Raw genomic sequence first — 13,425 nt, forward strand, 5'->3', positions numbered from 1 at the left:
CCAGAAGCCTGCTGGTCGCAACAGAGATGATGTGATCCCTGTCCACGTTAATGAAAAGTAGTTCCTTGAGCCTGTTTTTGCTGGGAAATCCAGAATCATGTGTTCTGGAGTTTCCTCTTCCATGTCGCAGAACCGGCAGTTTGCGGAAAGGACCCTGCGAATGTTGGACAACTGTATAGAGCACGACAAAGAGGTGGAGTTGGTCTCGGAAAGGGGTTAATCGTTTCCTTAAATCTTGCAAGGTTGTACCCTCCCAGAAGTAGCTTGGTATGGCGCATTCCTGCTGACCGCTGTCAATTCGAGTTTCTCCCACTCTCTCTCCTTTGCGGAACAGCTCCTTTAAATAATGTTTGATCTGTTTTATAATCAACACCACTGTGGCCTGTTAGCCTCACACATGTGCTCACACTCATACTCATGCTTCCTGTGTACAACCTGAATGCCGCAATTTTCCAACAGGGCATGCATAAGTCTAATAAAAATTAAAGTGTACATGAGGGATTTAATATAATTGGAATGTCATATGAATATAGATGTTTGGTGGTGTTTATGGCGCGTAGACAAATATTTAGTAGAAAGAGGTGCATTGTTTTTACTCGAAGTAGTCTATAAATAAAAAGATGCAGTCAATTGACTTGAAAATGATAAATTACGCAATAAATGAATTTTCCGAAAGATTAATTGACAAGCTATTAGCAACATTTAAAAACTACTTGTCACTCTATTTGCTAATGCATGCATTATACGTAAGTGCCGATGGTATACACATACATGAATGAATGTATATATATGATATCACCACACCACTTGTAGAAATCTCAAGCAATAAAACATTATGCTCACTTGATTAATGAGCATTGTAAATTTTATTGGAGCTAAAATAGTTGATTTTTAGTTCCGTTAGAAAATTTTTGGCATATGAATAAGGAGAGGCAGCTCTCACATAAAATTCTTCAGAAATATGCTACATTACATATTTAAAGTACATTAAAATTCCTTCTGTCACCAAATAGCAGCTGAAGTTCTAGCTAGTATGCTGCCCATTGATATCCAGTGGGCCGTGTTCGCGCGATTTGACTATGAGAGCCGTCTATAGGCTTAAAAAAGATGAGAGAACCAAAGCATCACATGGTGACAGTGGCAAACTTCATTCAAAGGATGGTGAGCCCACACACTAATTCTGGACATCCATTCGTGGATAGATAGACAAAATGGTGACCTGACTTCCATCTAATACAAATACTGAGTGGACATGGATGCTTTAGAAGCTAACTGTTCCAATTTATTCACTTATGTGTCAGTCCTCTGGTAAATGGAAAGCTGTCAGCGAAGCGTCAGCCCTAATTATGACAAAACTAAGTCGTATACAGTATATTAGGCTCAGTTAGTCCGTATGATAGTTAAGACTTAAAGCATTTCTCTCTCCCGAGAAGTAATACTTAATACGGTGGTTCCGTGGGAAAGATATGAGTTGAGAGTAGGTTAGGTTTAACGGATTAGGGTTCCGAACTCCGGCTTTCAATGCTTCCTCCTACTAATATCATCATAAAAATTTAACTCATCGTCATTAGCTTCATTATATCAGAACTCCAGGTGTCTTTATATTTTATTTAACATATTTCAAACTGTTTAAATACACATGATATCGTACGTCATACCGGGTTTAATAATTTATTTGAGGGTTTGTGGAGCTTACGAAGTAGGACGTATACGTAATAAGCCCATAAGTCCGTCTGCTATAACTATTTATATGACCGCCGCCAGGTATTCCTTCGTAAGGACAAGCTTAAGCTGGTTGGCTCTACTCCTAAAAACTTTATTACTTCTCGCTCATCATCAGTTTCTCGCTTTATTTATGACACTCTTTCCTTCTAAGCTCCAGTAGAGCTAACGCGCTCCATCCCTTAACCCGGTTCCACACCTGTTGGGATCGGTTCGTATGCGGCACCAAGTTTTCGGTCAGCCCCACCGCCAGACGTTTCTCTACTTCCTTTCCTCGTGCTTATAACTTGGTCACAGAAAGAAACAGTCATACCTATCTATCGCATCATATCACCAGACATCTGTTCAAATCATATCTCATTGTATCATATTTTCTTAGTAAAAAATTCACCGAAATAATCCTATCATGGTATAGTATATAATTTTGTATTTTAAAACTTTAACCACATCAAGTGATAACTTATAATGATGCACCACATTATATTATATTTTATATTATAATATGTTTAGGTCAGTTGTAACTTCATATCGCAAATTTTAAAGGCCACCGCATCACAACACACCTTGCTGTATACACGGAGGTAGAGTGCGTTGCTTCCGCGTCGTGCATTCTGGGTAGGGCTAACTGAATTTGAGGGACTGCTTTAGAATACTGTTAAACCTCGGAGTACTTTTCGCCATCTATAAATTGATGTGCTGGGTCTAGCTTGAGAGTACTGATTATTTGCGCTGGTCTTAAGAGGAATAACTTTGAGATGAGTAAACGTGACTTCCGATTACTTTTACTACATAACATTATGTAATATCATCTTACATGCGATCTTCAGTCGGTAGCAAATGCAGTTTGTATGCTTAAGTAAAATGTTTAATACTCTATCGTTTCCTCTTCCAACTCTACTTCAGTCTGAAATTTTTGCTCGCTCATGCCATTTTTTCTCCAAAAAAAATTTACTTTAATAAGCTATATTGGAAGACATTCGAGCAGTTTGATTTATACAAAACAAAAAAGTGGAAAAAGCTCATAAGCGGGAAATATTCTGCTGATCATTTTAAAAACCTTTGCAGTGGAGAATATGGGTCTAAAAACGATTCCGAGTCAAGGAGTTTTAAGTCGAAGATTGTGATTTGGGGATTTTAAAATTTTTTTGTCAGTTTTTAAATATCCGAATGAAATACAATACAATAGAACTTTTTAGTAAAGGTAAACAGCGTGAGCACTCCGAAGGTTCTTTAGATCAATATAAGTACAATGGCTTTATCTTTTAAGTTCATCTATTCCCATTACCAACAGAATATTCAGGACTATTTCAAAAATAGTAAAGAGAAATACCACTTCAATATCTTGATGATATAAACTATATACAATTAATATAAGTGCAATATTTTGTATGCTTTAATATATTCCCTATTTGACAGCAGGTCAATTTTCCATTCAGAATTTTCCGCTTCCCCTTTCTAGTTGTTTAGTTAGCTGCTCTGCACCGCAGTTCCAAATTTATAACTACTCCGACCTTCTGCTCTCCCATTTTACTTCAATGAAAATCAAATAAAGTTCACCACTTTGAGAGGTGCCACTCTTAAATGTCCAGCTAATGAGGTTTGCCAACTTTAATGGGCCCAATACTTTGCGAGCACAAACGAGAGTGTACGCCATTAAATGTTCAAGGAAAAATCGCACAGCTGGAATTACTGTTATCTTCATTTGAGCTGTTGATAACAACTGCAATTTTCCGCCTTTAAATGCTTAAGCTAAGTCATCATCAGGCTGTCGGCCGGAAGAAGAAGAAGGAGCGCGGCGCGGCACGGCAAAAACAAACAATGACACAAAAGATAGAGCACACTAACTTGGTGGCGGCATGGCTTCGCTTAAGCTGCGCGGCGACCACATTTCATTGCCTCCGGTGGGCATGCCGCCTATCCACTAGTTTAGCAAATTATAGTCCATGCGAAGGCGCACAGCCGCGGCAGCACAGCTGCTTAAATAGACATGCCGCCTCAGCTGGTGCGCGCCTCTGTCCCTGTAGCAGCGCGCTTGTACGCTACATTGCCTGTCTGTCTACCACTGCCTCTTCCTCGTTGCTTTCGAGCGCGCTGCTTGATTATCCGCCCTCCTGCGCGCACTTTGTGTAGTCGTTGCTTGATTATATGGGCGACTCACCTTGCGGCTAATCGACGCTTTAATACTACACTTCTGTGAAATCTCACACCAGCTGCCATGGATGCCATAGCTACGACGCCGTATCTGGAGCTGTGAAGCTCTTCTCCGCATTGCCACCCACCAGGCGCACACACATACCACAACACTCAGCGCACACATACATGCGCGCTCCTTGTTTGAGTGTGATTTTACCGGTTTATTGGTTGGCCACAGGCATCATCTTAACGGCATGTTGTGGCATGCCACCAGTCAGTCGTGCTTGCTAGGTGTGATGGCGGCACGAGGGCGCACAACGTCAAAGCAGCGCAAAGTCAAGTTGCTAAGTAAACAGCCGGCGTACGATTTCCCTTAATAGCACGCCCATCGCCCATCGTCCGCAGGCGTCTCTCACTTGTCGCAGATGATTCGTAGCAGTTGCATTGGTATGTGTACTCATACAAATATGCAGCTGTGTATGTATGTATGTATGTGCGCGTGCGGTTGTGACATAAAAATTGCGCCCCAAACGTGACTTGACATAACAATCTGGCATTGCGCTGGATCACGACGCGCCGGCAGGGCACACTTTTAGACCGCGCAGCGCTTCTTCGGTCCCTTCTCGCCCAGCTACTCTGCGTGTATTTGTGTGCCGCTGGCGCTACTGTGAGTTTAGCTGTGGCTTCCAACATTATATTCAAAGTTACCCATATTCCCACTCCATGCCCCGAATCGATGTGTTCGCTCTATTTTCAACTTTCGCTTTGCTAATTTAATTTTTTAAATTCCAAATTTCCCCCTTCCTTCGTTTGCCGCTCGATATCTTGTTGATCTTTTCTTTTCCGTTTATTCTGTGTTTTCTTAATTTGCCATTTTTTACGAAACGCGTTCGGTACTCTCACATTTCATCGTGTTCTGCGCAGCGCTGCCTTGGGTGCCGCAGTAGGTGAAAGGCGGCAAGTGTTAATTTAAAAGAAATTTAATCAGGGCAGCAAACAAAAGATTATTTGCAAATCGTTGCAAGCGTTTTTCCCCAAGACCAAACGCCATTTTTTCATGCTGAAGCCACACAAATTAACTTAATCGGGTCTCATCTAAATCATGCTTTCTGCACTGGCTTGCGGTTTAATGTGTTGGCGTTGGCGCGACGGGGCGTTCTAATCGTTGATTAGAATTTGTGCGCCATTGAAGTGTGCCACTGGAGAAAGTTGATTGCAGATTTGGTTGCGATGCTTAATTAAACGTATGTTTCTTCAAAGGTCCTTCTTTCACACAAAAACAAAAAATAATTGTAATAAAGTGACGCATCTTGATATGTTTTGAAGAAAAAGTATAGATATTAGGAATCTCCCTGTGAGTCTGCTGTGATGACATATTTTTGGAGTGTTCTTTTCCATTCGAATTACATGACCCAGCCAGTCGCTGTCACTTGATTCGCTGAACTATATCAATGTCCCCTTTCCTGTTCCATTGATTGCGGTGATCACCTTTCTCTCGAAAAGTCGTAACGTCTACTGATCAAATGTTGTCATCGTCCATGCCTCTGCACCTCGGTCAGAGACGGGAATAATGAGTGACTTATAGAGTTTAGTCTTTGTTCGTCGAGAGAGGACTTTACTTTTCAATTGCCTGCTATGTAAATCCAAAGAAGCACCTGTTGGCAAGAATGATTCTGCGTTGGATTTCAAGGCTGATATTGTTGTTGGTATTGAACTGGTTCCAAGATAGACGAGATTGGAGAAGTGTTTTTTCCACAACTTTAGCTTGGTCTGAACATCAGCCACTAGGTTACCACTTTGGGATCTACGTACTGTACTGCATAGATCTGGGCGCGTATCTTCGCTACAACAGGACAGTGAATACATGTCGTCCATCTATCACAACATGATCGATCTGTTTTCGAACTTTTCGATTCGGAGACAGCTAAGTAGTATATACTACAGACAACCATATTTCGAGTACCTGCGAAGTCGATCAGCCTCAACCCATTAAGAGAAGTTGCGTCACGGAGGCTGAATTTTCCAACTGTTGTACCAAAGGTTCCTTCTTGTTCATACTTGACGCTGCAAGTAGACTTCAGCGAACTTTTAAACCGAATATGTCGGATTAGCTCCGCTGAAGCTTGCTCTCTTTTAGCCATGACTTCATACGGGTTGGCTACCACAACTTACACAAAGGTTATTCATGTTTCCAGAGTGCGCGGCGAGGACTAAGAGTAGAAATTCGGTATAACCCTATGATTGTAATTGCTTACCCAGAAGCATAACTATACCCGACTAATACTATATAAAATATCAGCCCCTGTAAAATTTTGAGCTTTGCCTCGCTGTCGGTGGTTGTGTTGCCTTTTATCATCTCTCTGGTTGACTAAAATAAGCCGCCAACAAAAAGATTTCTTTACGCAGCATGCTATCTTTATTTTGGATTTAGTGGTCTTTCGTATTTAACGTCCGTATCAAACAAAATTTGTCAAATTGAGACCCGTGGTGTCAACGTAGAAATCTGTTGTTCTCTCTGGTTCACATTTGAGCAATGAGGTCATCTCTAAATATGTTTACATGGTTTACCCCACATTTCTAGCTTATCAGTTATAGATTTTCATAATATAAAATTATTAAAACTAAAATCCAATTATTAAGTATAATTTACCTATTTATTAACAATTTTATTCGAGTTAGTTTAACAAAAATTCAAATATTTTGAAGTTTACTTTGTAATTACTACAAAATATCGAGACAGGCAGCCGTGTGTTGTAAGAGAGCGGTGTTGAGTGCGCATTTACATTACGCTCTCATAAGATAGGTTGTATCAGCTGACATGGTCCACGGCTTTGCGCCGGTCACTAATTGACACATGTAACTGATCTGAAGAGAAGGACAGCTATGACCTAAGTTGTATCTTCGCAAGATTATATTTGATTATCTCCAATGATCTCTGAGTTTTAACTATATAAAGTGGAGAGAAGTAAACTGTCAAACTGAGACTTTAAATTAAGAAAAAGACAGTTTGGTAGTATGCTTGGTAGAATGACTCTAAATTCCGTCCAATCTGTAGCACAATGAGGGTTCTCTCTCTATATATATATTTAAAATAGGCAACATTGCACAGCCTACTGCAAAATTCTACCAATTTTAACATCTGTTCAATTGAATTAAGGCACTTAATTGCCTTTTTGCCGGCATATCTGGAGGAATATTAAAAACTTCATAAAATTTCATTAAATCTTCGTAAGGCAACAGCCTAGTTCGTGTAAGCCCGATGGTGCATTGCAAGTGGCCTTTTCAGTTTAGCAAATCGAGCGAATGTTCATTTATTAAATAGAGCACTCGCACGAGTATATATGATTGCAATATGTTGCACGGAACTTTGTTTGTCACTGTTCAATCAGAAACCTTATTCAATTTTGAGCTTGCAACGCGAAATTGCAACAAGATAAGTGAGGTGAAACGCACCCAGGCACACACACACCCAAGCGAGCGTGTTTATTCCAATTTCTATTGCAAACGACGCAGAGTAGAAATTCATTTAGACAGCTCAACACAGCTCGACACAGCTGAAAAACGGCTGAAACACATTTCGGGGCACAAACAGTCTGGCCACGCTTCGATTGAGAGCCAGCGTCGAACGAAAATATTTGAAAACTTGCAACAACTCCACAACAGGCAGTGTGGCTGCGTGTGAACTATGCCAATATATTGACTGGCAGAAGTCAGGCCAGCAACAAAAATAGCTGCCACACGCACACACACCCACGTGATGGCGCCGCCAGCAGCCACTTGAACTTGAGCAATATTTGCGAGAGTGTATTTGTTTGCCAGTTGGCAACTTTTCATCTGCATGCGAGGCGAATTGATATGAGACTTTAGCAGCTGCGGCGGCCCCAAACAACATTACAACAATAACAACAACAATAAACGGTTGTAGTGCAGGCAATAACAACTTGTAGTGCGTTTGCGGCGGCGTTTTCGGTAAACAGTGAAAAGTCGAAAAGCACGCAAAGGAAAAATGTAAACACGCATGTGGCATGTGGCATGTACAGCGCGCACACATACACGCGGATGGGGCAACACAGGTATGCGGCAAACTTTCGATTAGAAACCGAAGCACCTCAGCGACTGACACTGCCGAAATTGCCAGCATTCAGCCGCATACACCAACAAACACATACACACAGTGGCATGCACATGCTGTGCTATTGGCGGCGCCACTGCAGGCCGCAAGCATTAAACGCGGCGCAAATGCAAGCGGAGCGCAGTGTATTGGTTTTACGGTGCAAACGAACGTGTGCGCTTGTGTGTGAGTCAGTGCGCGCCACCTGTGAGTGGCATGCTGCAAAGAATTGCAGCGCACCGCTGGCGTTGGTGGCTGTGGCGACTTGAAAAGGGCGAAATGAGTTCGTTGGTCTCGGTTTTACCTCCGCATTGTCAGCATTTTACGGAAATTCAAAAGCAGCACAGCAACAAAACGGGCTGCCTCGCTGCCGGCTCGTCTGTTGGCTTGGCTACACAGCGTACCACCTCTCCTGCTCCCGCCCAGTGGTGTTTGGTGTATCGTTGTTCTTTCGCCGCAACACTTATACAGCTTCTGTCAACTGTCAGTGCTGCAATAGCAACCCTGCTCTTGCACGCCTCTTCGCCAGTCGGTCTGCCTGTCAGCTGGTGTGTTCATACGCTTGTTTACATAACACAGCATCAGACATTACAGCGTCCAACTTCAGTCGAGTTCCTCACTTGTTTTTCATTTCGTGTGTCCTAGCGGCTTCTCACGCCCATTCTCACCCTTTCTTTGTCGTTCCACTCTCATCATCCTGCTGTCTGTCTGTCTGTGCGCATAATTCGTTCATTTATATTTCGATTTCCCAATTCCAATTTGCCAATTGTTTGTAAGATTACTCCAAATTTGCCATCTACATATGCAGATATGCTTGTTGTATTCCTATTGAAGCCCGCCTTTGTCCACCTGATGCTGTTGCATTGTCGCCTTGTCCAGCAGCGTTCTAATATGCAATTTCACTAAACACACACCGCACCGTTATGGATTGGCGCTGGTAACCAGAGCAGTTTGTATAGTCCCATAAAGCGTATATATTAGACAGTCGTATGTGTATGCGTGTGAGTGTTAGAGGTATCTGCGCGACAACTCGGGTCATCCGAGCATCACTTTCAATTGCTTTGCCCTGTTCGGTTCACGTGTGGTTTTGTGTTGCCGGCGTAGAGCAAATGTGTTGTCAATTATGCAGTCTCGAAACGATAACGATTTTCATTGTTTGACAGCTAACAACAACTGTTATGTATGACCACCTAGAAACGAGTATATTGGACCAGTAACAGTTATTATGAGTCCTTAAATTAAAAAGTTAAATAGATCTTTGGCTTCATGTAACTATATTGAAAGATCATAAGGTCAAATTCCTGAAGTGATCAACTGAGGACATCGCAACCTGAATTTGGTTTGGTTTCTGATTTTAGAGAGGAAACATAACGAACCTACTTCCAAGGATCTGATACTTTTCAAAATGTAGGAGTGTTATTTTGCAGTATTTCCTTAAAGAACTCAAGATCGCTGCCTTTTCATCTCACTCTCGATTCATCTTAAGCATTCGATGGCATATTTCAGCATAAGCACTAGATGTTGAGAGGGCATTAACTGTACAAAGAGAGACTAAAAAGACTAAAAGCTAGAAATAAAAATTAATAATTAAGCAATAATTTTCGTAAGTATCCAAGCAACAATTACTCCTTTTTCTGAAACATTTGAACTAGTCTCTTAGTTATGTATAAAGATATCGATCGGAAATTATGCACACATTTGCACAAGAAGCAGGGCCCTCGAGAAAACTACACTCGTTAAAAAGCTGAACGTGTTCAATGAGCGGTTATCATAGGCATCTCTAATGCGTTGCGGACTATACCAACAAGAGCACTTGATACAATTTTACAAAAGGCATCCTTTCAGGTGATGCATTGCTGCTAAGTGCGCTCTAAATTCCTTGCCATATAAAGGTGTTCGAAAAAAGACACGTCAAAATTCTCTTCTCCCTCAGCTGCATCCTTGAAAACTTGGATCACTCCGTCGCAGAGGTTACTAGTGGTGACTTTTGCTCTGCTCACATACTGACGAGGCAATTGTGGATGGGGATAAAGTCGCTGCAGAAGAACCGCAGTAAGCTTTTTCACGGACGGTGTAAGGCTAGGAGAAGGAGAAGGAAAAGGAGGGAAGGTTTGGTGGGAGTTTTTTGTAAGGAGCTATCCGTCATTCCTAGCTTTAAACTTTCGGACTACAGTAGTTAGCAAAATTAAGTGGGGTACGCGTGAGTTAGCCTTGAAGAAGAGGACTGTCAGGCGATTGAGGCGAAAGTTTCTACGCGCCCGATGATCCAATTCTGACAGGCTGTCCCCGTTTAGCTATGAATTTATTTCCCCAGATCGGAGGTGCATGTGTCTCAAGCACAAGAGGTACCTGTCCCTCTATTAGATGTCGGGGAGTCTAAACGGTCCCTTAGGTTTTCATTGGTTTGAACGGAGAAATGTGCAAAAGTTTGTGTAAGTTCATTCCGCAACACCTGTAGTGGAAATGCGCTTTGGTTGTTCCCCTTCTGAAGTCCCTTGATAAGATCAGGAGCGATCCTCGTTCTTAACGGGCCATCAGTCTCCTTCCAGGACTTGGAAAAGTGCTGGAAAGAGTTATGGTGGAACGGCTTCAGGAACGGCAATGGTTTCATGTCCAGAATGTCGTTAGGGAGAATGTCAACAAATATGTCCTTGGCATATGATTTCAAGGGGGCGTTTGACTACATAAGCTGGATTCAAAGGTACAACGGCTGGAGGAGTGGAGTGTCATCATTTGGTGATATCTTTCTGTGAGTGGTGGTGTCGTCTTGTGTTGTAAGATCATGTGAGTGCTCTCTGGAGATTATCTTGGCTTAGCTCATTTAACCATATGGAAAGACTCATTTCTTTAAAGTTACAACCATTCGCTATTCATCTAACCTTTGAATCATTAAATTCTCCACTGAGATAGAAAAGTGTTCGATGGACATAAATAAATATTAAAAAATCGTAGGGAATCCATAAAAAAATTACAAAAACACAAAAACGGTCAAAATCTACAAAAACGGTTGCTAGGAAAGTTGATTGCTTGTAAACGGTGCTAATTTCTATTAATTGAGTAATCGAGTTGGAAATATTGAAATATCGCTGAATTTTTATTTTTTCTATCAATTTGAAGAAAAAAATAAAATAATTCAAACAAAAATATTTATTAAATAATAAAGAACTAAGAAAAAGTCGCCACTGTCCGTGACAAAGCGCCGCAAATCTGCTAGTTATTAAAACACATATTTTTTGTTTCACAAAAAAAATTCTTTCTAAAAAAATAAAAGCAATTAAATGTCGCCGAATAAAGCAAATATTTGTTTAATAATATTCGCTTTTATTGACAAAGAATTCATAATAGCCGATGCTTTTTGTTCGCCAGCGCGCGTAGCACTTGAAAAAGCTTCGTTTTTTCGCCGTTAGACAAAAGCAAAACATAAATTGCATGAATTTTACAATGGGAGCGCGGTCGGGCAGCGCGCTTGCGGTTTCAAAGTTTAAATTGCAAATTTGACGGGCGCGCAAAAACGGCGAGTAAAATTTTTATTGCATTTGAAGCGAACTGGGTGCGCATTTATCGCCCTCATAAGCTGTCACATATGACATTTTCGACAACGCCAACGACAACGTGAACTACGCGCACTGTGGCAACAACCCAAGGCCAACAACGGGCGACACTTTGATGAAAATTGCGCGCTTCATGCCAATAAATGGGCCAAGGTCGGCGGTTGGCGGGAAGGTGGTCCATTGTGCGTGGCGAGTAGGTGAGGGGCTGGCAGCAAACTGTACAGAATGTTGTCACTATCTCGGCTGCTGCGGCACACGGAAATTCACGCGGCTAATATGCGCATAATTAAAAATTCATCAGTGCGGCAACAAAAACAAAAGCAAAATTAAATAGCACAAAATGGCGAATGAAATCATGGCCAATCGACGGCAGATGACAATGTTTGTAGCTCGCGAGCGCTTTAAAATATCATTTACATACACATGCACACATTTTGAGCTGCTTGTCCACGTGTGTGTGTGTGCATGTGAGTGGAAGGCTTGCGAAAATTATGCATTTGTTTGGAAAATATGCAGTTGCATTCAAATTACACTAGGCAGCAGAATAAAAAGATACATTTTTTGTGTTTTTTAGTGCATTGAGACCATTAAGCGGGGAAAAAATGTGGAGAAAAAGAGAAGTGAAGAAAACGAAGTACTGGTGATTAAAAATTTAAGTGTGCATGTATATTAAGCTGAGGTCTTTGTTATAGAGAAAGCAGCGAAGCTGGCATCTAATGCACCTGCAGGCAATTCCAGAGTCCAGATCTACGTAGACAGCCAAACAGCAATCAATGCAGTAACTTCCTATCGCATATCGGCCAGAAGTGTCTTGGGAAGCAGGGCAGCAAAGGATAACTATTTTCCATGGACCTAGGAATCAACCTCCATCTGGTATCGCAAAGGACCAAAACAGGTCTATGCGTGGCTTATTGACCTACCAGTTTAACCTTACCTAATCTAGCGTAGCCTAAATGAGTATGGATTTTCGAAGAGAGTGTTATTCAGGGATTTTTAAAAACTGTATAGTAAACATTTTCAACCTCTTCTACCTTCTCATCTTACTAGTAGCCATATCCGTCTTTTCGTCCATCTCTATATGTGAGAACTATTCCCTCTAATTTTGAGAAAAACTGAAATTTGTTTGTTTAAGCAGATATTTCGTTGGAACAGCCAAATTGGACACTATGACTTACAAATTGAACTAGCGGAATCAAGTGCTTGTATGAAAAGCCTTTTAATTTCAACAAATATTTTCAAGAAATCCCTGGTGGTGCTATTGAGCAATCCGCTAAATGCACAGATGACGACTGGTATCAGCGAAAAAATCAATATGATTGCTTGCGATGACGAAAGATCGGTTAAGCTCTATTAAGTCGTTAGGGTAGGGGAGATATAATGGTAAAGATCTGGCTTCCTGCTACGCCATAACTGCCGAACCAGATACTGCAGCTCATCATAGCCAGTAATCTGCCTATGGAGGGACAGAAATTCGTTAGGGCATTCGGGAACCCCGTGACAAAAGAACAGCTTTATTTTGTCTTCATACAAGCGCCATGGGTTAATGAAGAGCGTATTAGCGGATTGAGGGCACCGAACTGCTATACATGGCTATTTTCGAAGGTAAGGTTAGGACATGTATAATGGCAAAGACAAAACTTAACGGTTTCATGTTACTTCGTTATACCTTAGCAATTAAGAGTAACAGCAGTAAGTTGGTAGACTGGCGCAAGCAGATACTAACCAATATCAAGCTATTCATATATCTACATATATAGTACGCCGTACAAGGAGGAACGAGAACTATCAGAGCTGGTACGGGACAGCGAGGCTGGATACATGATTTACTGGGGTGTGTCTCAAACGCACACCACACAATATAGGGCAGAACATACGAGGTTTCACAATTAAGTAATGAGACTGATTTTA

This window comes from Bactrocera dorsalis, chromosome 1 (genome assembly GCF_023373825.1).
Source record: "Bactrocera dorsalis isolate Fly_Bdor chromosome 1, ASM2337382v1, whole genome shotgun sequence".
NCBI lineage: Eukaryota > Metazoa > Arthropoda > Insecta > Diptera > Tephritidae > Bactrocera > Bactrocera dorsalis.